The 26,324-nt window shown below is 40.7% G+C and overlaps 1 long non-coding RNA gene across 1 annotated transcript; it reads right to left on the bottom strand.

The window, feature by feature from the left end:
- Positions 1-935: 935 nt before the first annotated feature.
- LOC110212067 (uncharacterized) lies at positions 936-14,005 on the bottom strand. Its single transcript, XR_002325558.2, has 3 exons — positions 13,538-14,005; positions 11,958-12,071; positions 936-1,334 (listed from the first exon to the last, which is right to left on the bottom strand). It is a non-coding gene; the product is annotated as an uncharacterized LOC110212067 (long non-coding RNA).
- Between the last annotated feature and the right edge of the window lie 12,319 nt (positions 14,006-26,324).

Here is a 26,324-nt window from a genome sequence, read left to right as displayed (position 1 = left end):
CCTTGCCATTGTAGCTATCATTCTACCAACGGAGTATAACTTAGAACATTTATGCAAATAGAGACAGACCACTTAAAGGGAAAAAGAGGGTACCAGCAACCAAGTGAGAATTCTTCACGTTCCTTTGCAATCCTTTCTTTCTTTTTTTTTGTGAGGCAATCAGGGTTAAGTGACTTGCCCGGGGTCACACAGCTAGTAAGTATTAAGTGTCTGAGGCTGGATTTGAACTCAAGTCCTCCTGACTCCAAGGCCGGAGCTCTATTCACTGCCACCTAGCTGCCTCCTTTCCAGTCCTTTTTATCTTTAGTAGTATAATGAAACATCATTCTATCACTGGTGAAGAGGGCTTGGATAACCCCCACGTCATAGACTTTCCGCGCTGCACTGAGATGGATCAACTGTGCATCTCTGTGACATCATTTGACCCACAGTGGTGTTGTGAAGAGCTTTACGATGAGGCTTTATTGCATGCCTATGTGGTCATATACATAATAGAAACTATTATGGGGTACTGAGGAAAAAAATCAAAATGGAAAATTTTGGAATTTACAATCAGATTCAAGACAAATAATATTTGTATTTAAGGTACTAGAACTAAAGGCTTCTATTTTTTCTTTTTGATTTTTATAACACTATTCTTCAATCTTTTTTTTTTAAAGGCAATTGGGGTTAAGTGACTTGCCTAGGGTCACACAGCTAGTAAGTATCAAGTGTTTGGTCTGAGGCCGGATTTGAATTCAGGTCCTCCTGACTTCAGGGCCCGTGCTCTATCCACTGCTCCACCTAGCTACCCTTTATTCTTGAATCTCAAATGGAAAAGAAACACCATTTTAAGAGGGCTCTGAATCCCTAATTTTTTTCCCTTAGCTCCTACTTTATCTATGGGTGATGTACATGCAAAAATGAGATGCCTCTGATGTCAAAATAACTCAAGCAAAATAATTAATCAATTTTTTTTTGAAAAGAAAAATATCTGGGAGTCAAGATGAATATTAAAAATACTTTAGGGTAAAAAAACAAGAGTTTCTGACAAAGGAATTAAGAAAAAATACAGTCACCTCACAAAATGAGTTATTTATTTTTTACTACCCCACCCTGTGATCATATTGCAATTTAACCTGTTTTTAAACAAACACAAATTATTCACATTTTCTGTCCTTAAAGCAAAATACTCTTTGCTTGGCTAAATGACAATGTTCAAGCAATGCCTACCACAGAAGCATAAAAAAACCCTGGCAATTTTCCAGTTGAAATCCGCCCTGCAGAATGTCTCCCAGCAAGCGTTCAATAGCCTTTTGGTGAACCTGCTGGCTCAGTGTATGCTTGAACAGGATCTGGAAAGAACAAAAGAAAAACTGATAGACATTTTCCTTTTTGTTAGTCTAGAGAAGTAGCACTCAGTTCATTGAAGTAAACTTTTCAAGCTGGAGAAGATGAAAATGTGTGTGACCGTGGAGCAAACCACATCACTTAGGCTATTGTGCTGGAATATAATTTATCAGCATTGTTCCTCTGAAATTCAAGTAAGATTAGTGTTCTTTTCATGTAGTATCAAACACAACGCATATAAGCTATGGGTGCACTTTAGACTGTATTTTCTGACACTTGTGAGCTCTGAAATGACTAATATTCTTTTGCAATATGATGGTTTCAGATCATATATAAAATCTTAAGCCATTACCAATAATCTGTTATTAGGGGAGAGGGTAGGGGCAAAGTCACTTCAGATTGTTCCTAAGAGGCCTTCATAATTTGCTAAAGCTTTTCAAGTTATCACATATTATACTACAATTTCACCAAAATTGTGGGTTTCTGCATGAAAACCATGATACTTCTGAAAAAGGAATACTTGTGTATGTTTCATTATGTAGGCCTCCTTGCAACTTTTTCTTAGAATGAACATTTCCTATTAAAAGAAAAAAAAAGTGTTGGACATGTTACAAGTCCATTATAAGCAGTTGCAATACATTTGGCCCAATTCAGCCCCCAGGCATGGGGGAAGGGTGTGGTTTGGGTAGGCATGAGGGCGGATGTGGGTATCCTTAAATGCCCTGAATATTTGGGATTTGGGAGAGGAGGAGCATTCCTTTTTGCCATCTAAGGTTATAAGATCATCAGCTCTGATGGAGTAACCCTGGGCCTGGAGTCAGCCCTATACTCTGAAACAGAGGGCACAGGAAAGTCATGAAGGCCTGGCCTCACGTCAATCAGGCAAAATCAACATACATTTGATGAGTACCTTTGAGTTGATAGGATCCTGGGGTTTGGAGCTGGAAGGAACCATGGGGGTCATCCAGTACAATCCCTTCATTTTATAGATGAGGAAACTGAGCCTCGCTGAGGTTGCAACTTCTCCAAGTTCACAGAGGTAGGGTACAGCAGAATCCGACTTAAACTTGATTTTTCAACACCATTTCTTTTCACAGCAGTATACTGCTTTCCAAGTATAAGGCAGTTGTACCGATTTCCCTGTCTAAGCAAGGTTGGGGTACTCCAGGAAGTGCCCATGTTTACTGAAAGGACTCAGAATGATTTCAGAGCCTTCACTACTATCTTCAAAGAAGGGATACTTCTGTTTTCCAACCACAACAAACTGATTTCTGTATCAGATGTCAATAGCACATCCCAGGAAGCTAGGCCTTCAGGGTACATGCAAGGGAAACAAAAATACTGATAGGTTCTTTCTTTCCAAATCAGATGCTCTATTTGACTAGCTGGTGTTGCAGTTTTTGCAAACCACGAAGGTGTCTAGCCTGTCTTGTCCTTTGATGCTCTTTTTGCCGATCCATCTTAAATAGCTCATGGTCTTTATTTTAATTCAGTCTGGAGCAGAACCAGGAGAACAATTTATACAATAACAGCAATATTGAAAAGACAAACAACCTTAACAGACTTAAGATCTCTGATCAATGCAATGACCAACCACCATTCCATTGGACAGATGATGAAGCATGCTACCCACCTCCTGACTGAGAAGTAATGAACTCAACATGCAGAATGAGACATACATTTATTCGGACATAGCCAGTGTAGGTATTTGTTTTTGCTTGATTACACAATTTGTTATAAAAACTTTGTTTTCCTTTTCCTTTTTTTTCCTGATGGGGGGAGCTTTTAATTGAAAAAAAAAATTTCTTATTCAGTCCGATCGTTTTTCCTTCTTTAGCCCTTAATTGGAATATTTGGGATATGAAAATTATTAGTTCAAAACTTTTTAACATGATTGGCAGTGCCACCTGTCATCCCTGTTTCTGAGGCATGAAAACAACCAGACTCCTTTCAGCCCCATGCTAACTGTTCCCCTTTTTGAATGCTTACTACACAATTCATCATACTCTAATTGTGGCAGGTATACTGAAAGGTTCAGTCTCCTGAGCTAGAATTGAGCTCCTTGGTGGCACAGACCCTCTCCTATTCTTTTCTCTCCACCTCAGGACCTCACATAATGTGAACTGGGCATGGGAGGTTTAGTGGGAAGAGGGCTACATTCAACATCCACAGAATTGGATTGGTATCTTGTTCCTTGACACCAGGTTATAGGATCACAGCTCTGGAATTAGAAGGGACCCCAGAAGTCACTCTAATCCAACCTCCTCATTTTACAGAGGAGGAAACTGAGGTCCTTGTAAGTGAAGTGATTCATCCAAAGTTGTCCAGGTAGTAAGGGATGTAGCATGTTGTGTGACCACCATCAATTTCTCTGAGCCTTAATCTCCACAATAATAATAATTGTACTAATATTGATAGCTAGCATTTGTATAGTACATTAAGGTTTGCAAAGCGCTTGACATGTTTCCTTATTCAATCCTCACAACAACCTTGGGAGATAGGTGCTGTTATTATCCCCATTTTATAGAAGAGGAAACCGAGACACAAAGCAGTTAAGTGACTTGCCCAGCCAGGGTCACACAGGTAGTATCTGAAGCAGAATTTGAATCCAAGTCTTCCAGACTTCAAATGCAGAACTCTATCCATTCCATCACCTACGTCACAGGATTGATTACTGGCAAGGAAAGCATTTTGTTAAAGCACTTCATTTATTATCATTATTATTATTATTATTATTGTCATTATTATTATCATAGTAGGCCTTCAATTAATACTAGTTCACTAATTATATTTTCTCTTTCCTCCCTGACAAGAATTGACTTTTTTTCTTGTTTTCCAAATCAATTTGCCAGCTGAATCCTCCTCCACTCTCAACCTGAGCTGGAGAAGTTAGTGGAGGTCAGCACGATTCTTCCTCACTGCGCCCCTCCCGAAAGCAAAATGGAGAATAATGATTGTCACACCTTTTAAAAAAGTCTTTTTTTTTTAAAGTAGACTAAGCCAAAATCCGCCTTTGGGTGTGTACTTGTGGCTGCTGCTGGCCCTAAGGCAAAGCTTCTCACAAAGGACTAATTCTCTTTTGAAATGAAGTCTGGAGAAAGAGGCCCTTTTCCTTCTCTGCTTTTAAAAAATCTTCCTCTCCCACTTCTATCTGTGAAAGGACATCTTGTCCACTTTTCACTTTACATTTTCAGGCTGCTCGTGTCAAATCAGTTTTTAGGTCCATTCCAAGGAAACATTGACATTTGAAGGTTCTTGAACAAAAATGTCACTTTTGAGGGACATGGAGGAAAGTTCATGCAATTACCAATCAGACAATGGGCTATACCACACAAACACACACAGACACACACACACATGCATACACATCCCAGTCTTGAAAAAGTCACCAAAGAGATTAAATTCCTGGATTGTTTGTTGAGGAAAAATAAAAATCCATCCATTAACTGAGTAATGATTCTAAGACAGTGAGGGGTTCTTAATCTTTGTGTTATATACCCCTTTGCCAGTCTGGAGGAACCTGCGAGCCTCTTCTCACAATAATAATGAGTAAATAATGTAAAGGCATAAAATAAGATGTATAGGATTACAAAGGAAACTGATTAAACTGAAATACAGTTATCAAAATATTTTTAAAAACAAGATCCCAGGACCCCAGGTTAAGAATCTCAGTCCTAAAGGGAAGGGGGTCCACTTGGGCCTACACTCTTGCTAAGTATTTATTCCTTCCTGAACTAATTCATTTTGCAAAATAAGACAGGTACTCAGAACACAGATTTTGCAGAACCATCATTAAGTACTATAAACATTGTAGCCAAAGACAATAGTCCCATCTGTGTAATGGGGACAAGAGGACAGGAGTACTGGTCACTGAGCAGTTTTTTCAGTCCATCAAGGCAGATGTGGATAATAACATCAACAGCATAACATTCTGTTTCTCTTTGAGGACAGCAGGAATATAGTGTTTGAAAGGTCTACTTTATATATTTGAAGAAAAGAATAATCTGGCATTATTCGTACAGGATTCCAAACAGCGTAATGAAAAAGGACAATTTAACAAAACTGAGCCCAGGAGCAGAGTGTGGGACTATAGAAAGGGCACTGACTTTGAAGTCAGAGACTGAGGGAATCCTAGCTTTGCTACTTACTACCTGGGCATCAGGTTACTCAGCCTGTCCAAGCCACGGGTTCTCCATTGGTGACATGAAGGGATTGGCTTCTGAGGTCCCTCCCAACCCTTAACCTATGAGCCTCTTTGAAGACAAAGGTTAACTGTGTGTCTACACCAAAGTACTTTTGTTAGAGACTAGCTGACAATAAAGTGATTATCTTAGAATTCATCTATACCTTCTAACATAAAAATAAATGAGTGCCCAATAGTAGTTCTATAGATTTAAAACACGAAGGGCCCTTAGAGGTGGTCTAATGCAACACTGTCATTTTACAGTTGAAGAAAATAAGAACCCAGAAAATCACTTATCCAAAGACACACAGGTGGTTAAGCAGTGGCGGCAGCTGGAGACATAGTGGATAGAGAGCTGGGCCTGGGGTCTAGAAGACCTAAGTTCAAATCTACCCTCAGACAATTATGAACTGTGTCACTCTGGGTGAGTTATTTGAATTGTTTCTCTAGGTTTCCTCAACTCTAAAATGAGGCAATAATAGTACTTAATTCGCAGGGTTATTATGAGGATCAAAAGAGATAATATTTGTAGAAAGCACTTAGCACAGTGCCTGGCACATAGTAGATATTATATAAATGCTTACTCCCCATCCCTCCCTCAGGTGAGCTGGAATTTGAACCTAGATTCTTTGCCTCTAAATCCAGTATGCTTTCCACTACCCTATGTATCATTTTCTTTGTAGGATTTCCCCTAAGAGCTTCTCTCACTGTAGGCCTGCTCCGACTCATTATGTGTTAGATAAAGATTTAGATACATAGGGATATGAATATCAATATATATATATATGTTTGATATGTTATATACATATATGTATATCCCTGTATATTACACACATGTATGTATATGTTATATACATATATGTAATGTATATATGTATAGATATATGTTATATGTAAATTATATATACATATATGGTTATATATGCATATGTACTCCATTTTGATGTCTCCTATTCAGTGAGGGCAGGGGCAAAAAGCTCTCCTGAGGCTTTTTCTCTCCTGGTTATCACCATGAATTTTTTTTTTTAATCTACAAGCATTTATTCTGTTTTCCTCCCATCACCCCCCCGGCCCCCCCCAAAAAAAACGAAAAGGAAAAGTCTTATAAACAAATAGGCATAATCAAGTAAAACAAATTTCCACATTGGCTATGTCCAAAAAAAAAAAGTCTCCTTTTGCACCCTGAGTCAATATCTGTCTATCAGGAGATTGCTAACATGTTTCATCATTAGTGCCCTGGAAGTCTTCCTGACTCCAGGCCTGGCCCTCTATCCCTTGCACCACTCAGTATTAACATAATACTGTAACATGCAAAACACTACATGAAATGTGCCTTAGAGAATTCCTGCCCCCCAAAAAAGTATTATGTGAAGTCTGAGGGAGAATGCCTCCTTGGGAAAAACGGCATTTAATTTAGACTTCAATGGATACACATATATTCATCAGTCAAAGAAAGGGAAGAAAAGACAGTCCAGATATATGTTACCTTGTGAGCTAAGGCATGGAGGTGGGAGATCATAGGGCACTGGAGTAGAGGTGGGAGTTGGGGGTGGAATGGAGAGGGCTTGGAGTCAAGAAGACCTGAGTTCAAATGTGGCCACAGACGCTAGCTGTGTGACCCTGAGCAAGTTACTTAACATCTGTCTGATTCAGTTTCCTCATCTGTAAAATGGGGATAATAACAGCACCTATCCCCTAGAATAGTGAGGATGAAATGAGATAATATTTGTAAAGAGCTCAGCACAGTGCAAGGCACATAGTAGGTACTTGATGAATGCTTGTTTCCTTTCTGCACGTAGGAGGTAATATTTGGGCAGAGATCGAAAGGATGCAATTGGAAAGGGGAAAGAACAGAGGCCTTTGCTTGAAGACCTCCAGCGATGGGACAGCACTGCTTTTGGACAGTTTTCATTATTAAGAAGGTTTCCCTTAGATTAGCTGAAATCTTCTCCGTATCTTCCACTCATTATACCTAGTACTCTCCTTTGATGCCAAGTAAAACCGATCCAGCTGCTCCCCTGTACGGTCCTCCAAATGCTCGAAAGCAATGGTGGTACTCCCTTGACCTTCAAGGAGTCTTTTCTTTTCCAAACTAACCACTCCTAGTTCCTTCATACACCCTTCAGTCATGTGACTTCCAGGCTTCTCTCCATCTGAGTTGTCCTCCTCTGGCCAAAAGTGATGCCCATAACTCATGCTCCAGACGGGGCCTGAGCAGGGCACCAACACTCTCACTTCACTGCTTTGGGGCTCACACCTTTCTTCATGAAGTCTAAAACCATGGCAGTTTTTCAATTACATACTATTGATTCCTATTTAATTCAGGGATCACTAAAATTCCCCTCTTCTACAGCTCATTGTCAAGGTCAAATTAAACTGTCCATCTCTGCTGGTATGGTTCCTAACTGGGATAAAGAAAGAACCGGGCAAATCTACAGTTTGCCCCATCTCCAACCAAGTAATTATTTAGCTAGCCTTCTAAAGTAACGCCACACCCTGAACATGATGCAAAACCCAGCACTGCAAGATAAGCCCCGTCTCATGTTTCTGCTAGTTAAGAGTGCCCACAAGAATTTGTTCATATTCTAATAGAAGAAAATGGGAGCCAATAAGGAGGCTGGTGTTCAAGGCAGGACACCTTGCAAAACAGACTTTTTCATATCATTCCTCCTTCAGATCTATGAGTGCTTAAGAAATTGACGGAAGCTACTGCAGCATCATCAGATAATACTTTTGAGAACTCAGGGAGGGAAGAAATGATGGAATGCTTAGAAAAGAGAACATTGTATCTCTCTTTTTTAAAGTGGGGAGAGGCTAGCCCTGTAAATAATATGCTAGCTTAGTGCTTTAACTTCAAAACCAGACAAGACACCAGAGAAAATTAAATAATCAACAACATGCAAAATTGCACAATACTTGGTGAGTAATAACCAAAAAGTTTGGCAAAAAGCACATAAGAGGAGACCAACCCTTACCTATCAAATCCCCTATCAAAAGCCTACCTGTTCTTGAAGGCATGGCTCAAATGCCCCCTCTTCCATGAAAGCTTCCTTGATCATGCCTATAGTACTCCATGCACAGTAGGCATTTAATGAATGTAGGAATTGAATGCATGCATGAATCACTCCAGGAAGAAGTAATTTCTCCCCAATGATGTTTGGTACCATTCATATCATAATGATAGCTGATACTTACACAGTGCTAAAAGTTTATAAAGTCATATACGTATGTATATATGTATGTGTATATAATATGTACATCTATAATATATAGAGTGTGTATACACACATACATATATATATATATATATATATACACATACATATACATATATAATATATATATTTTCCCCTCTCTCATCTGCTTCACACAACAACCATTGAAAGTAATTACTAATGGTTTACAAATGGGAAAAAATGAGGCCGAGAGATTAAGTTAATTACCCAGAGTTACACATCTGGTAAATTGTTATTGGTTCTGGGGATTTTGGGAGACTAGATTTTCTTATCTTTCCCAGATTGGAAATATACCGGCTATTCACAGGCCCAACACAATACCAATGAACAGGGAAGCTTTAACTTGTTCTATTTTCCCATTCTGGTTAAGTTTGCTCTTCCTTATGTTGGCCCTCCACTCCCAGGGATTCACTTGATTGATGCAGGCCTCGATGAGGTCACCCAATCAGCTGTAGCCCTGCTTCAGGTCAGAACTTCTGAACATGAGTGATCCACTAGCCCCAATCTGCAACAGCACTGACTAGTGGTGTGTGCCATGATGCCTAGCTCACCTAGTAAATCCTTTGTCTCCCCTGACTTCAAAAACTAATTCATCACTCTTTCCACAACATGCTTCCCCTATATGAAAACACATCACACATTGACTTATATTGTAGTTATTTATATTCATGTCATCTATTTCCTCCTAGATTTCAAGCTGCTTAAATTCAGGGATGATGTTTTCTATATTTCTGTATTCCCTATAATATCTTACTAGGTGTTCAATAGAGACCTAATGTAATACAGATGGACTTTAGGAGTAAAGATTCTGATGCTATTCCAGGTGACATTTGTCCAACAGCATTTCAATGATATTACTTCTTTTCCCTTTTTTACATCCACTTTTCCAAGACAGCAAAGCCAAAGTCCCAGGTCCAGGCCTCAAAAGTCCTCCATTAACTAGAAAAGTCCACCTAGAGGCTTTCATTTCTGGTCCTTCATCTATGCCTTCATTTCAGTTAAATCAATCACGCCATCAACTCCTCCCAGAACTTCACCTAGGCCAGATGTGACCCTCTCGGTCCTCAAGTGCAGCCCTTTGACTGAATCCAGACTTCAAAGAACAAATCCCCTTAATAAGAGGATGTGTTCTGTTAAACTTGGACTCAGTCAAAAGGCCACACCCAAGAACCTAGAAGGCTACATGTGGCCTCAAAGCCACAGGGTCCCCACCGATGATCTAGGCATTGTATCAACATCTGAAATGCTTAGACCATCATATTTCTTCTTTTCTGTGAAACCATGTTTAGCATGGTATAGTTGAAAAAGTGCTGAGATTGGTGTCAGGGAAACCTGGGTTCACATCCCACTTTTGGTACTTATTTATTAGCTATATGCCTCATAATATTCCTTGAAGATGGCCAGGTACACAATAGTGAGCCAACATGTAACAACAATTTACTTTCATATACTGCTTTAAAGTTAAGGAAGCACTTCACATATTATTTCACTTGAACCTCAAAACAACCAGGTGAGGTAGGTACTACAATTATTATTAGCTTCATTTTTTTAGACAGATTGAAGCTCAGAAGGGTTAAGTGATTTGTTCATGGACACAAAGCTGTTATGGGTCAGAGGCAGATTGAACCCAGATCTTCCTGTCTCTGATTCTAGTGCTCTATTCATTGCAAAGGACTGAATTATGACTATGACATAATCTTCATTATGCTAAGGTAATAACTGCACTTGTGTAAGATGATTTGAGGTATTCAAAGGTATTGTAATGAATTCAAGATCAAGTATATTTAGTGGTATTTCCTAGAGGGTTAGGAATTAATATCAATATCATCAGTGCCTTTGATATTTAGGATGGGAGGTGGGGACAAAACAATGCTTGCAAAGTTTGGGAGTGCTCACTCACTTAGGGGGTGTTGCTGGGCAACTTAGAATTTGGGGTTGGTAAAGCTGCCTTGAGCAATGTGAAGAAAATGGAAGGCAAACCATATGTAATAGGAAGCTAAAGAATTCTAAGAACATAAGCTACACAAAAATCAAAATAGTGTGTTGATTATGAAAGTGGTGGTCAGATATATATGTTTGTGTATATACATATATATACATATATATGTATAGACACATACGTATACATATAAATAAATAGAGCTTCTCTAGTCCAAACTGGATGTTCTTAAACGAGTGCACACAAGTGTACAACTAAGCAGGAAAAATAAATCTGACAATGAAGACAAGCTCATAAATAGAACACTAATTAGTAGACTGTCCAAATGTGATGTTAAAAATAATAATAAAACAATTGCAAAAAGCATCTTTTATCTGCATTGGTCTTAAATCTTATTTCCCTTTCTGGACTAAAAATTTTAAAGAGTATTTGGAGACGATCCCCCAAGAGAGTAACAAAGATTACCAAAGGGCTGGAAAAATAGGAAAACTTAAAGAAACAAGTATGATTTCATGTAGGAAAGTTAAACTTGCCTCCAAATGCAAGCAGAGCATTAATAAACATATTGAACAGCTGTTGTCCATACCTAGCAAGCCAGCATAGGAGGGAATTGCAGCTAGAGAGATTTACTTTAAATGTAAGGAATTATTTCTGAATGGTAAGTGTAATCCTTTTACCAGGGGTGTCTTTGGCAGGAAGGACCTAGGTTGCATCTTGGGGGAGAGGGGGAAAAAAAAGGGCATCTGAGTACACTTGTCAAAGGTCCCTCTCCAGAAACTTCTTCACTGCATAACCAAGAAAACCAACTCTTCATTCCAAACAAGCTGTCCAACACGTATTTGTTTACTAAAAGAAAATCGAGAATCATTGTTATATCCTGTAGCAAGTTGAGCCCAAAGATCCCACAATTAGCATTTATTAAAGTCACTGTTTCAGAAGGAAGTGTCTTCAGGAAGCATATCTCCCAGAAGCCAGTGTGGAACACAGCAGATTTGAGGCCACTCTGTCTGAAAGGAGTATGAGAATGACATAGTAGGATGAGATGACTCAGAGACTAGAGCAAGGGAACCAGGGAAAGAAATGAGAAAGAAATAGCAGCTGAAACCTGGCATTGATGTATTTTTCATCTGGTTGCTATGCCAAGAAGTAACCATATTCCTCCACAATACTTCCCAGTTCTTGGTTTAATGTCCTGTTCTGATTAGCCTTTAGCTATCAGTCTTGTGAGAAGAAACTCAAAGCAGCCAATGCTGCTGATGCAGCCACTCACCTAGCATGCCACCAGGATTGACTGGGCTGCTGCTTCCATTTTATTGTCGAAGGTGACTGGATAAACCCAGAGGAGTTAGTCAGGTGGCAAGTCTATCACTCTCCTGGAAGATATCTGTGGGGACATAATAGCTTTAGGAAATGGGTGGTTTGAGTGTTTGCTGCTTGATTTAACTTCTTGTTATTTACATTGCATTATGTTTTGAATAAATATCCTTTGCTATACTGTGATAGAAGATGTTTCATCCTGGCATGGTCTGGGGAGATTAAGTAGAAATGGGGTGGGGGTCATGAGCTATGGATTAAGACAGATGATCACCTCCTTGAGTACTATGAACCTAGGAGTAATCAACAAGGACCAAATTATGCGGCCTGGATAATACATTTATATTACAGTTTTGAAGAGGTACTAGGAAATCAAAAAATTCATGTGACTTACTTTATTGAGATATTCACTTTATTATGGCGGCCTAGAACAGAACCCACAATATCACCAAGGTATGACTGTAGTTTCCCTGATTATCTCTTTTATTTGGGTCTGTTTTTGCTTTTGCTTTGCTGAGATCATGATTGCTACCCCTGCCTTTTTTCACTTCAGCTGAAGTAGAATGTATTCTGTGCCACCTTATTTTCACCTGTTTCAAATGTGTCTCTTGTAAACAACATATTGTTGGATTCTGGTTTCTAATCCATTCTGCTATCTGCTTTTGTTTTATGAGTAAGTTCATCCCATTCATATTCACAATTATGTCTGTGAATTGTGTATTTCCCTCCATCCTATTCTCTTCTATTTATCCTTATCTTATCTCCTCTCCTCAAAAGCCTGTTTTGTTTCTGACTGTTCTTCCTCTGGGGACTACTATGAGTACTCTACCTTGTGGTGCTCTGCTGAGTGCTACACAGTACAACCACCCTTTGCTACAAACCATTTCCCTCAAAACTAGAATCTCTGAGGAATGGGCCACTTCCTGCTGGTGGGACGATTCCCTCAAGAGATCTGTACTCTGGCCTTCTGTACCAGCACCATGACCACCACCACCACAACCACTCCTGTTAGCCAATTATTGCCCTGGTTAAATGTCATCAACATTTAAGTGTACACCAACTTTATTCAAAGAATAGGTGAGGATATGCAAAATAAGTTCATAGGATTTATTTACTTTTAGATTATATTTTATTGATGTCTTTCATCTAACTATACATCACAGTCATTTCCCATGCTTCTCCAGAATGAATCCTCTCCTGTTACAAAGAAAAACAGTTAAGCAAAAAAAAATCTAATATAAAGGCTATATTATACCGTATTCTTTCCTCGTAGGTCTTTACTATGTGTATGGGGGAAGGTGGAGGGAGGGAAATTAATCAACATTTATTAAGCACCTTCTATGTGCCAAGCTCTGGGCACAAAAAGAGGAAAAAGACAACCCCTGCCCTCAGGAGCTAACAAGGGAGCTGCTGCCCTCCCTAACAAGAGAGATAACACATAAATGAATATATATAGTCAACCTATATACTGTACAGGATAAACAGGAAATAATTAACAGAGAGAAGGCTCTAGAATTAAGAGGGGTTGAGACTTACAGGAAACCAGGAGGTCATGAGATGGAGAGGAGAAAGTTCCAGCATGAACTTTGTTCTTCTAACCTTCTGAAAAATCCTTCAGGGTTTTTTTTTTCTTGTCAATCAGAGTTTGACTTTTAATTTCATTTACACTGCTGTAGCAATAGTGTATACTGTCCCCACTCGGTTTTCAGTTCTTCGGCACTACAGAGTGCTGCTATCAATATCTGGGCACGTTCACCTCCCTGACAGCTTTCCAGTTCTCTTTTATATGCAGCCTTCCTTCAACAGAATGTAAGCTTCTTGAGGGAAGGGATTGTCTTGCTTGCTGGTATTTGTATCCCCAGTGCTAACCACAGTGCCAGAGTCTTAGGACTTCAGTAGCCTTCCTACAAAGTAAGTACCTAAAGAAGCCCAGAGGAATTTCAAATCCCTCAGTCAAAACCCTGTCAAAATAAGGTTTTCAGCAACAGTTGGCTGAAGGTCAAAAGAGACTTTCCCCCACAGGAGGGAGGGAATTTGACTATTAACTAATCGTTAATTGTCTGGTTCCCCATGGTGTAGACTCCCTGCTCCCTCCCCTCAATGTCTGCTGGATCCAGATAAGAATCGTATAAAAATGCATGGCTTTTACCAGTTTGGGAGTGCCCAATTCTACCGGGGCGACCGAGACCTGTTTCCATCTTCCCTATTTATAACTTTCTAATGTACTTACAATGCAATATTATGTATTCAGCTACTGCTGACAGCATCTTATGAGAATGTAAGCTCCATAAGGGCTAGGACTGTGTCTTAACTAAAATCATTATCTCCTTGAGCATCTAGTACAGTGCTCTGCGCACAGCAAATGCTTAACAAATACATGTTGTTATTTTGTTTTAGATCAGTGAAGAAGATGCAGAAGGAACTGAGACTGGGGGCAATGCAGAAGGGGAAATTGATCATGACATGTTTCAGAGTCAGTGAGATGAATATTTTGGCTACAACAAAAGATTCATGTGGGGAGGTAGTGAGAGGGGAAAAAAGTGAAAATATAGGTTGGGGTTATGGTGTTGAAAACCCTGAGCTCCAGGACTAGAACTTTGGAGTGTATACTTTTCTGGGGAGCCAATCAATAGGTTGTGGCAAACTTTCCTTCTCATCCCACCATCCCTCCCCATCCTACAGCCCTCATAGGCAGCTAAGGCATTAGGAATGAAGTTTCCATAGAATGGCAAACGCAGGAATAAAAACGCTTAAGAGTATAAATCCCAGAGGAGAGATTTGATGAACTGAAACAGAGTGACCCAGACTACAGTCAGCCTAGCCCTGCCTCTCCCACTCTCTGATCCTGGGTTTGTGCTTTACCACACTTGCCAATATGTTGCTATTCTAATATTCTTTTTTCCTTTAATCTTTTAAGATATAGATATAGATATATTTATATATGTATATATGTATATATATATTTTTTAATTTTCTCCCCAACTACATGTTGAAACAATTTTTAACATTTTGAAAAAAGTTTTGAGTTCTAAATTCTATCCCTCTCTCCTTCCTTTCTTCCCCTCCTCCCTCCCTAAGATGGTAAGCAATCAGATATAGGTTATATATGTGCAGTCATGTAAAACATTTCCATGTTAGTCATTTTATACAAGAGAACTCCAATAAAAGAAAAAGGATGAGAGAAAGTGAAAAATAGCATATTCCAAACATACATTTAAACAATACCAGTTCTTTCTTTGGAGACAGAAAGTATGCTTCATCACTAGTCCTTCGGGATTGCCTTGGATCATTGTATTGCTGAGAATAGCTAAGTTATTCACAGTTCTTCATCGTACAATATTGCTGTCACTATGTACAACGTAAGATTCTGCCCACTTCATTTTGTATCAGTTCATGTAAATCTTTCCAGGTCTAAAATCATCCTGCTTGTCATTTCTTAAAGCACAATATTATTCCATCACAATTATGTACCAGAGCTTGTTTAGCCATTCCCTAACTGTTCTAATATTCTTAGGCTGGTTTATGCCTACATTCTTTTCATTTTATATTTTCTTGATAGTAGCATCCACTCATGTTGTGAAGAGAGCCCTGGATTTGGAGTCAGAGCAATTGGGTTGAGATCCACCTTCTTCTACTACCTACTTTTGTGACCTTGGGCAAATTACTTCTCTGGGCCTCAGTTTCCTTCTCTGTAAAATGAGAAGGTTGGACTAAATGATCTCTAATATCCTTTCTAGCTCCTTTGATATGCCATGAGAGTTAAATATAGAAAAAAGGTCCAATATAGATAGACAGATATAGACAGATAGATAGATAGATAGATAGATAGATAGATAGATAGATAGATAGATAGATAGATAGATAGATAGATAGGTGGATGGATGGGTAAAGGGCTTGCATAGCTTAAAGAAATTATGAGCTGTGCCATGCAGGGTTGCCCAAAATGGACAGGTCATAATGGAAAGTTCTGACAAAGGGTGATCCACTGGAGAAGAAAATGGCAAACCATTCCAGTATCTTTGCCAAGAAAACCCCATGGACAGTATTAAAACGACAAAAGAGATGACATCGGAAGATGATACTTTCAGGTCCCAAGATGTCCAATACACTACTGAGGAAGAATTGAGGACGACTAATTAAGTACTAGTACTAATGATGCAGCTGGGCCAAAGCTGAAAGAAAGCTCAGCTGTGAATGTGTCTGGTAACAAAAGGAAAGTCCAGTGCTGTAAAGATAATATTGCATAGGAACCTGGAATATAAATCTAAGAACCAAGGCAAGCTGGATGTGGTCAAATAGGAGATGGAAATATTAAACATTGATATCTGGGTCAGTGAACTTAAATGGACAGGAATGGGTGAATTTAATTCAGGTGATCATTACATTTACTACTGTGGGCAAGAATCCCTTGGAATAAATGGAATAGCCCTCATAGTCAATAAAAGGGTGAGAAAAGCTGTACTGGGATCCAATCTCAAAAATGACAGAATGATATTTCTTCAAATCCAAGGAAAACCATTCAACATCACAATAATACAAGTCTATGCTCCAACCACTGATACCCCAAAGGCTAAAGTTGATTGGTTCTATGAAGACCTACAACATCTGCTAGGAATAACAGACACACACACACATACACAAGATGTCACATTCATCATAGGGGATTAGAATGCTAAAATACAAAATAAAAAAAAAAATTAGAGTAACAGGCAAGTTTGGCCTTGGAATACAAAGTGAAGCAGGGCAGGAACTAATAGAGTTTTATCAAGATAACTGGTCATAGCAAACACTCTTTTTCAATAACCCAAAATGTGACCCTACACACGGACATCACCAGACGGTCAATATCGAAATCAGATTGATTATATACTTAGCAACCAAAGATGGAGAAGCTCCATGTAGTCAGTTAAAACAAAATTTGGAACTGACTATGGCTCAGATCATGAGCTTCTTATCGAAAATTTTAGATTTAAATTGAAGTAGGGAAAACCATCAAACTGTATAGGTATGACCTAAATAACATCCCTTATGAATATGAAGCAAAAGTGAAGAATAGATGTAAGGGATTAGATCTGGTAGATAGAAAACCTGAAGAACTATGGACAACAAAATGTGGCAAATTTTCAAAGAGATAATACTCACATTGATGAGTTCTGAGTGAATCCATTACATAATCATAGTCCCTGTCATTGACGGGTACTGCACTCCTGTTCCCATCACAGAACTCTGATTCTGCACCCTGTAAGCAATCACAACATCCAAGACTTGAGACAATACTGTTCCCACAGGGCCTGTCAGAGCAGTAACTCAAGACCTAAGACTTCTCATTGAAGTATAATACATGTGATTTGTTTTTTAGAACCCTGGGCATAACTTTACTATTTTCATTGATAATAGAGATTTCTATTTGGAGTTATATGGAGAGGCAGGGCAGTATAATGGCTGGAGAACTGGCCTGAGAGTTAGGAAAACCTGTGCTTGAGTTTGGCCTCTGATACCTACTGGCATTCAAAATCTTAGATCTAACTATGGCTCCCCCTTCCAGCTCTTCAATGAGCTCCAATGGCTCCCTATTAATTTCAGCATTGAATATAAATTATTCTATTCATCATTTAAACCTCTTCATAAGCTGGCCCCTTCCTCTATTTTCAACATTCTTACCTGTTACTCCCCTCCATGTACTCAGTGATCCAGCAAGCTACTCTAATCTACTTCCAGCTCCTCAAACACATCCCATCTATGTGCCTTTGTACTCACTGTTCCTCATGTCCAGGGGAATGTTGTATTCACTGACTTCTATCTCCTAGTCTTCCTTGCTTCCTACAAGACTCAGCTCAAATGTCACCCCAACTTTGCCATCCCCTCCATATTTCTCTCTCTCTACTCCTCCCCTCGGAGATGACTTTCCATCTACTCTATGCATATCTTCTTTGCATCTAGCTATTGACATGTTGAGTCCCCCCATTAGAAAGTGTGCTTCTTGAAGAAAAGGACTGGTTTTGCCTTTCTTTGTATCCCCAGCATTTAGCACAATTCCTAGTAAGAAGCACTTGCTATTTTTGTTGTTATTGTTGACTGTGTGACTTAGGGCAAATCACAACCTCTAAGTGCTCCAGGAAATCCTGTAGGGTTATAAGTTGTAATGTAGGAAATGACCTATAGTCGTTGAGGGAGTTTCCTTAATGAAAGTTCCACAAACCAATGAAATCACAGGTTCTTTAAAAAATAAAATAAAATAGAGCTCTGCTAGGGTGGTGTATTGTTGATAAAGTGCACGATTTATTTTATACTGCTGCTGGGAAGAATTAAAAATGGGTCTTGCCTTGAGGGGTATTCCCCACATCCAGCCAGTCAACTGTAACAAGAAAACTTTCTGACAATCACATCCTGGGGAAAAGGTATTGATCATGAGCAGGGGCAGACAGAACTAAAAGCAAACCTGAGCATGAAGAACACCCCAGGTGTGATAGCACTAGTATTTACTAACATTCACCTGATGTAGCTTCTTTTGTCCCAACCACCAGATGAAGAGATCCAAGCCCTAGATCCTTCCCTCTTTCCCTCTTCTGACAGGAATTAGCTTTCCCTAAAAAAACCAAAAAGCTGTCTCTGGGACCATAGAATCTTCTTACATATCCCTTCTGCCCTTTGTGGCTAAACTCCTTGAGAAGGCCATCTATAGTAGACTTATAATAGACATATACAATACACTGTTGATTACCCTGTCTTCCTTGATAGTCTCTTCTCTCTAGGTTTTTGGGGCACCATACTCTCCTCTTACCTATCTGACTGCTCCTTCTCAGTTTCTTTTACTGAATCCTTATCCAGATCATGCCCTTTAACCGTAAGTATCACAGGACAGAGTTCTGTCCTGGTCTTCTTCTTCTATACTACTTCACTTGGTGAATCTCATCAGCCCTTTTCTCATCTCTAAGTTAATGATTCTTGAATCTACCTATCCTGCCCTAACCTCTCTGCTAACTCCCAATCTCACATCACCAACTGCCTTTTAGACTTCTTAAACTGGTCCAGTAGACATCTGTCAAAATATTTTGGAGGTATCCAGTTTTCCAGAGCTAAGACCCAGCCAGTAGGCTGTGCCTTGAACTTGGCATAACAATAATCCTTTGCACTCTGGAATGATCTCACCCTTTGGCAAAGAGTATTGTTCGGACTAATGCCAGGTATTCACTGAGGGATTTAGCTCCCCCTATTTCCCAGGGTCATCCATCACATATTCACAATCCCTGTGCCTTGTCATTGACAGGTACTGCCCTCTTGTTCCCATCACAGAACTCTGATTCTGCACCCTGTAAGCAATCAAGACACCCAAGACTTGAGACAATACTGTTCCCATAGCACCTGTGGGAACAGTAACTCAAAACCTAAAGATGGGCCAGCCCACATGTGGTTTTTATGTATGTAAGACCTGCCTTTGGTCCAGCATGTTAGGTCCTTCTTAGGAAGGGGGGACTTCCATTTGCAAACATCATTTTCCTCACTCTGAAATTAGTTAAGCTTCCATTTGTATCCTGACTCTCCTGTTTCCAGCCTGCTCTGTTTTGGCTCCAGCCACCTCCTAGGTTAGAAGCCAGTTCCGGTCCGGTCAACTCATCTTAAACTCAACATGTCTACCATTGAACTTGTTATCTTTCCTTCTAAACCCTCCCTATCTTCCCACCTTCCTTATTACAGTAGGTGACACCATCTTCCCTGTCCCTCAGGCTCCTAGCCCAGGTGTCATCCTTGACTCCTTGCTATCTCTCATCACCCATATCCAATCTGTTGCCAAGGCCTGTACATTTCACCTTTGCAACATCTGTTAAATATGCCCCCTTCTCTCCTCTGACACTGCTATAGGCCTCATCACCTCATACTTGGACTATTACAACAGCCTGTTGGTGGACCTGACTGTCCCAGACTTTCCCCACTCTAATTCGTTTTCCATTCAGCCACCAAAGTGATTTTCCCTAAAGAGCAGGTCCCTTCATGTGATCTCCCCCTACTCAGTCAACTTCAGTGAGGCTCCCCTGCTACCAGGACCAAATTTAAAATCCTCTGTTTGACCTTCTAGGCCTTTCCAGCCTTCTTATATCTTATTCTCCAACACATACCCTTCGCTCCTGTCTCCAAGCTCTTCCACAAACAAGGATCTCCATTTCTCAGTCCTGGACATTTTCTCTGGCTGTCCTCCATGCCAACAATGCACTCCCTCCTCATCTCTGCCTACTACCTTCCCTGACTCTGCTAAAGTCCCAACAAAAGTCCTATTTTCTATGGGAAGCCTTTCCCAATCCCTCTTTAATTCCATTTCATATTTGTCCTGTATATAGCTTATTTGTCCATATTTGATTGTGAGCTCCTTGAGGGCAGGGACTGTCTTTTGACTGATTTTTCTCTGTATCTCTAGCACTTAGTATGTTGTCATGCACAAAGGAGGTGCTTCATTAAATGTTTATTGATTGACTGACAGATGTCCCCAGCTTCTCCAGCAGCTAAAGGTCACCTACGGGCATAAAAAGCCCAATCGGAGGACAGTTAGGGCCCCTCAACTTGGCAGAGTTCTGAAGACCACACGAGTCAGCATGTCCTACACTCTATCATGCCCTGATGACCAGATACATTTTCATTTGGAGACAAAGAAGGCTGAGAAGCCACTGTGTCCTCACTGTATATCCTTGTTGTATTAAGGCAGAGTAAATCTCCTTTAGTTAACTAGTCAATGGTTTATGAGGGCTTCATTTCATCCCATCATTGAACCTGAACCAAGGGAGTACTGGGGTTAGAGCTATCTCTAACATTTGGCATTGCATAGATTTGGCAGATTAGGAGGAGATAAGATGGCCTCCTGGCTCACATTGTGATTGAGTTGGGGGAAGAGTTGAAAATATAGAGGGCGATCAGATATCAAGGCACTACATACCTGCTGGTCTCATGTCCTCCTGATTATGTATAGACAGAAATCTCTAGGGGATAGCAAACAGACCCTCTCCACCCCACCCCATCCCACTCAAGGCAGCTTAATAACTGGAAGAAGCTAACCTATCTTTGGTTGACGTTGACTTCAGTGCATAAGTTGGATTGCCATCATAATAAGACCAAAAGTCAACTGAGATGGCACAATCAGCCAGACCTCCATTTTCAAGTACTATTCAATGAAAACAAGGGGCAGCTAATGGAGCCCGTGCTGCACAAGTATAGGAATTTCTTCTGAAGAGATAGAAACTGATGGCTCCAACCTGTATCCCACCTTATGGTGTCTAACCCAAAGATTCCAGTGCCTGCAAAGACTCATGAAACAGAAGGAAAGCAGACAGGAGCTAGATATTTAGAAGTTCCCACAGACACTAAAAAATCTCCAGGCTTATCCAGTCATTGCTCCTGAGAAGAGGGTGACTTCCTTCTCCTGAGGGGACAGAAGGTGGGCTGACTTCCTTTTAGGAGCCAGAGTGGTTGCCTGAGAAGTTCAACGACAAACCTGCTGAGTACCAGAAGGCATATTCTAATGGAGCCCATGCTGAGAGGCTCTCTGCAGCTGACTTCCATGGATTGAGAAGCTCCCTGAGAATGGAATTTTATAGAGTCAACTAAATTTATTGGAGCATCCAGATAGGGATTGTTATTAGTCCTTTTTTTTTAGGTGGCTGAGATGGGGAATTATTTGCAACTGGCTTCACAAATATGAATTCCCACTCCAGTCAACTCCCCAGTGGACATCTGCAAGGTAGGAAGTAAAAAGTTCCTAAAGCATTTGGGTGTGATAGATAGGGTTTACACACCCTCCTCCACAGCCTATAACACCTTATGCCCAGACTGTCTTAGGGGCAATAAGATCCAGCCTTCCGGTGGAGCCCCACCCAAAGGGTCAATTGGTGAAATTTGAGCAGGAGTCTGGGACATTTGCAGCTTGGGCAAATACAGCTGCCAGTGGGAATAGGCATTCTGGAAATGGAGGGAGGAATCCCAGGGCCTGCTGGCCTCTTAGGTAAGCAGATGGCAATGACACCTTCTCCCCAGGGAGCTTTGGGTGTGGCTCCTGAGGCCTGGGGTTGTTTTGATAAGAAAGCAATTGATGGCCAGTCCATGGGGGTGCTAATAGAACTTTACAGGGAAATTCAGCACCAGGGCACTAGGAGGCCTTCATTCCAATCCAACCCCGTTTTATCCTCTAAGGCCTCTGCCCCATTTGCACTGTTTAGGGAAGGCTACAGAGGGTAGACCATGAAGGGAAGGGGTATTATGGGCTCAGTATTTTTCTTCAACTTCCAGGCACATTACAATGGGTAGGGCCAAATGGTAACCCTTAGAGTTACCCAAACTACCCCATGAAGTTATTGGGTCCCCAAGAAGGTGAAAGATATTTCTTTTCTAGTGAAGGAAGCTGAAGTACAGGAGTACAACACAACCCTGTATTGCCTTTGAAAAAGGGAAATTTGGAAGTTTGCATTGAACTATAGGGAGCTGAACAAAGTTGTCATGACTATCACAACATATGTTCCTGACCTCATCAATGTTGTAAACCAGGATGTAAAGGTCAGGGTGAGTGGCATGGGGTTATTAACCTTACCAATGTCTTTCCCCCGTCTATTCCTATGACTGAGAATAATCAGGAACAGTGTGCTTTCACCTGGGAGGAATCCCATCTTCACCATCCTTCCCCAGGGCTACCTAAACTCTTCCTTATATTGCTTGCTACATTATGGTGGGCAGAGGCATCAAAGAGGCCTCCCTTCCTGAGCGCATCAATGTACATTACTACACTGATGACATAATTTTGACCAGGCCAGATGAGGCCATGATGGCAGAGGCCCTAGATCAGATGGCAGCCCATGCTCAGGACAAGGGGTGGAAAATCAATCTTAAGAAAATCTAGGGTCCAGTCTATTCAGTCAAGTTTTAAGTAATACAGTGATTGGAGAAAATCCAGAGAATACCTAGAGGCACAGTCCAAAATAAGCTACTTGTTTCCCTACCATCTAAGAAGGAAGCACAGACATTGCTCCTCAGGTTCTGGAGAATTCATATTTCCTACCTGGGTATCCTGATAGCCCCCATTTACTAAGCCACTTGCAAGTCTTCTCCTTTCAATTAGGGCCCAGGCTACTGCCCTGGAAAATATAAATCAGGCTATTCAGCAGCCCTAGGGCACTCATGACCCTACAAGGCCCATGTTTCATACAGCCCAGGCTGAGTAGAATCTTTGGCAAGAACCAAGAGATAGTCAGAATAATTGACTTCTAGAGCTTCTAGAGCTCTGAGTTGCCCAGAGCAGCCACTCAATATATCACCATTTAAAAGCAATTGTTCGCCTGTTACTAAGCCCTAGTTTGCTACTGAAAAGATGATGCAGGTTCATAGAATCACCCTTTGACCAGAGTTGCCTATTATGGGTTGGTTTATGCAAGCTGATCCCTTTAATAAGATGGGTTGAACATAGGAGACTTCTATTGCTAAATGGAATGGCACATTCAAAATCAGCCTTACCTGGGTCTCTCCAATCATAGTGCCCTTCATAAGCAAGTGGTCAATATGCCAGAGACTAAGGTATCCCTCCAGTCCAAATCCTGGAATCCAGATTCCTTCGTATGGGCTCTGACCTATAAAGACCTGGCTCCTAATGAATGACACCTAGTTGAAGCCTAGGGTCCACTTGCTACAAGAGAGGCATATGTAACTAGACTGCAGCAGCCACTAATGTGGTAACAGGAAATGCCTAAGAGAGTGGAAAGTCCTACTAGTGGGCTGAGCTTCAGGCTGTAAAGCTGGGGTGTGAGAGAACACTGAGGAATGGACAAAGCTTTTCATCTACATGAATTCCTGGGTGATAGCCACTAGTCTGGTCAAGTGGTCTGGGCTCTGGAGAGCACAGTACTGGTCAATCAAAGGTTCTCCTCTTTGGAGTCAGGACCAAAGGAAGAATTTTCTGATGCCTCCCAATGCATACAATTGTTTATTGGGCAAGTCATCAGAGACAATACATACTAAAGGGCCATGGCATCAGTCATGATTCTCAGTTTATCGATTCCCTTGGGACCTTCTACTTCTCTGATTGAAGGATTAAGCAGAGAATTCCTCTCAAAGCCTCCATTTAAAGAGGGCTTCCAGGACAGCCATGTTTTCATTTCCCAATGGTCCATACCCCTTTGGAATGGATTCCATCATGCTCTTGCACAGGGTACCTTTCCTCCCTCTTTTCACTGCTTTTCAGCTTCCTTTTGAGTATTGTTTTCTTCCATTGGATTATAAACTCCCTGAGGGTAGGAATTATCTTTTTTTGTACTTGAAATCCCTAGCATTTATCACACTACCTGGCACATATTAGGCACTTAATAAACGTCTGTTAACTAACAACTAGGCTAGGGACTTTACAAGAATAACAGAGGCTGGGGAGTGGGTCCATTGCTAATTTGGACACTGGCAAGATGATGTCATGTTGTGTTGGGCAAAGAGCCAGGTAATCTCCTTAACTAAGGATATGTCAGCTATTCCTGCCCAGCTGGGCTCCTTGTACCAATCAGAATACCTAGCTAATCCAAATGGTCCTCAATCTGTCCCCAAATGGCAAAATAGCATTCTCTCATCTTAGAGCAAGAGCTTTGCCCTTGCAAATAAACAGTTGCACTGTTATGCATCTACCTGGGTCAGGTGTCCAACTTCCCAGAAGATATGTCTGTGACAAATCAGGGATACCCTGGGAAGGGGAAAGGCTCTCTAGGCCAGTGGTTTGTGTAATTCAGTCTCTAGGAAGACTTACCTGATAAGAATGAACTGGTTTTGAACATAATTCCTGCTAACCCTCTACATCTTTCTTATTCCTTCTCCAGTACAGAGTTGCTCTGGTTTCAAATTCCTTGGTCCCTCAGAGGACTCCATACACCCTGGAGATATAGCTCAGTTATCCTTCAACTGGAAAGCTTCTTTTCCTTTGCAGTGGTTTGACCACCTTTTCCAGAAAGGACATGGGGGACCAAGGGGTGGTATTGTTGGAAGGAGCCTTGCTTTCTGATTGCATGTGCAAGGAGAAATCATTGCTTTAACTACCATGGGTGTGTGTTTACTTGGAAGACAGGAGATCCCTTAGCTGACTTGGTAGAAATTCTGAGTCACTGCATGGCAGTGAGGGAAAATCCTTATTTAACGCCTATGGAAAAAGGAAACAGTCCCCCCTCCACACAGAGATCTCTAAAGGGGCAAAGATTTTGTATCTTTCCCTTGATGAGGGGAGGAGGAGGGTTTTATAGGTGGCCCAAAGAATACTAAGTGAGTAGCATTACTAAGGGAGATCTGGGATTGGATGCATGTAAGAAAGTTTAGCCATTTTACTATTGATCACCCTGATTCATAATGAAGAATTGTTGAAGTTTCTGGCCTGTGGCCCTGATATTTCTGGACCTGTCCCTACTCATCATCAGCCCCTCTCATGAAGAGAAGAAATCTGTGACTGTACTAGAGATGTCATCAGCTGTGTTGTACCTCTGATGTTCCTGGAGTTGCTCTGGTTCATCTTCACCACTTCGTATTAAGATACCCTCCATGAACTACAAAGATTTAGATTCACCCACCACATGAACAAGACCATGGAGACTTTACACTTGGTCCTTCTGAAGGAGGAAGGAAAAGCTCAGGATTTTTACCTTTTGCTCTGCTCCATATTTTTCTTCATTTTTTTCTTTCATTATGATAACTCCCAGGGGAGGGGGACTAAAACTTTTTTCTTCCCCTTCTTCCACTTAGTACTATACAATAAAAGTATTTTAAACAGAAAATCCTTAACACCAAGGGATGTATGTGATAAGACTACTATTTACCAGCATTTCCCTGATCCAACTCCTATTCGCTCACTCATAACATTTGAAGGCCCAGGCCCCTCCTCCTGTCCTCCTTTGACAGAGATTGGCTTTCCCTAAAAGGAGACAAAGCTGACCATAGGACCTAATTGACCTCAGCTTCCCTGAGCAGCCTCTTGGTCACTCAAAGGTATAAAATGTTCTAGTCATGGACAGTATGGGGACTTGGTAGATTTCTAAAGACCATGAAAGTCACCATGACCTTCACTATACCCTACTCTAATGACCAAATATGTTTCCATATGGAGACAAAGAGGATCATGACTGAAGAGGCTAACCAAGTTCACTCCATCTTTGTAGCACATTCTTGCTATGCTAGGGTTGTTAACTATTAACAACTTGTAAATGCCTCATTTCATTCCAATATTGAACCTGAACTAAAAAAGCTGCTGACACTAGTGCTACTGAGGAAGAAAATTTTTTTTTCTTGGCTTATTTCAATTCTCTTAAGGTAAAATAGGGCAGTTAGGTGGTGA

This window comes from Phascolarctos cinereus, unplaced genomic scaffold (genome assembly GCF_003287225.1).
Source record: "Phascolarctos cinereus isolate Bilbo 61053 unplaced genomic scaffold, phaCin_HiC Scaffold_9;HRSCAF=440, whole genome shotgun sequence".
Lineage (NCBI taxonomy): Eukaryota > Metazoa > Chordata > Mammalia > Diprotodontia > Phascolarctidae > Phascolarctos > Phascolarctos cinereus.
This window is presented reverse-complemented; position numbering and strand designations above follow the sequence as displayed.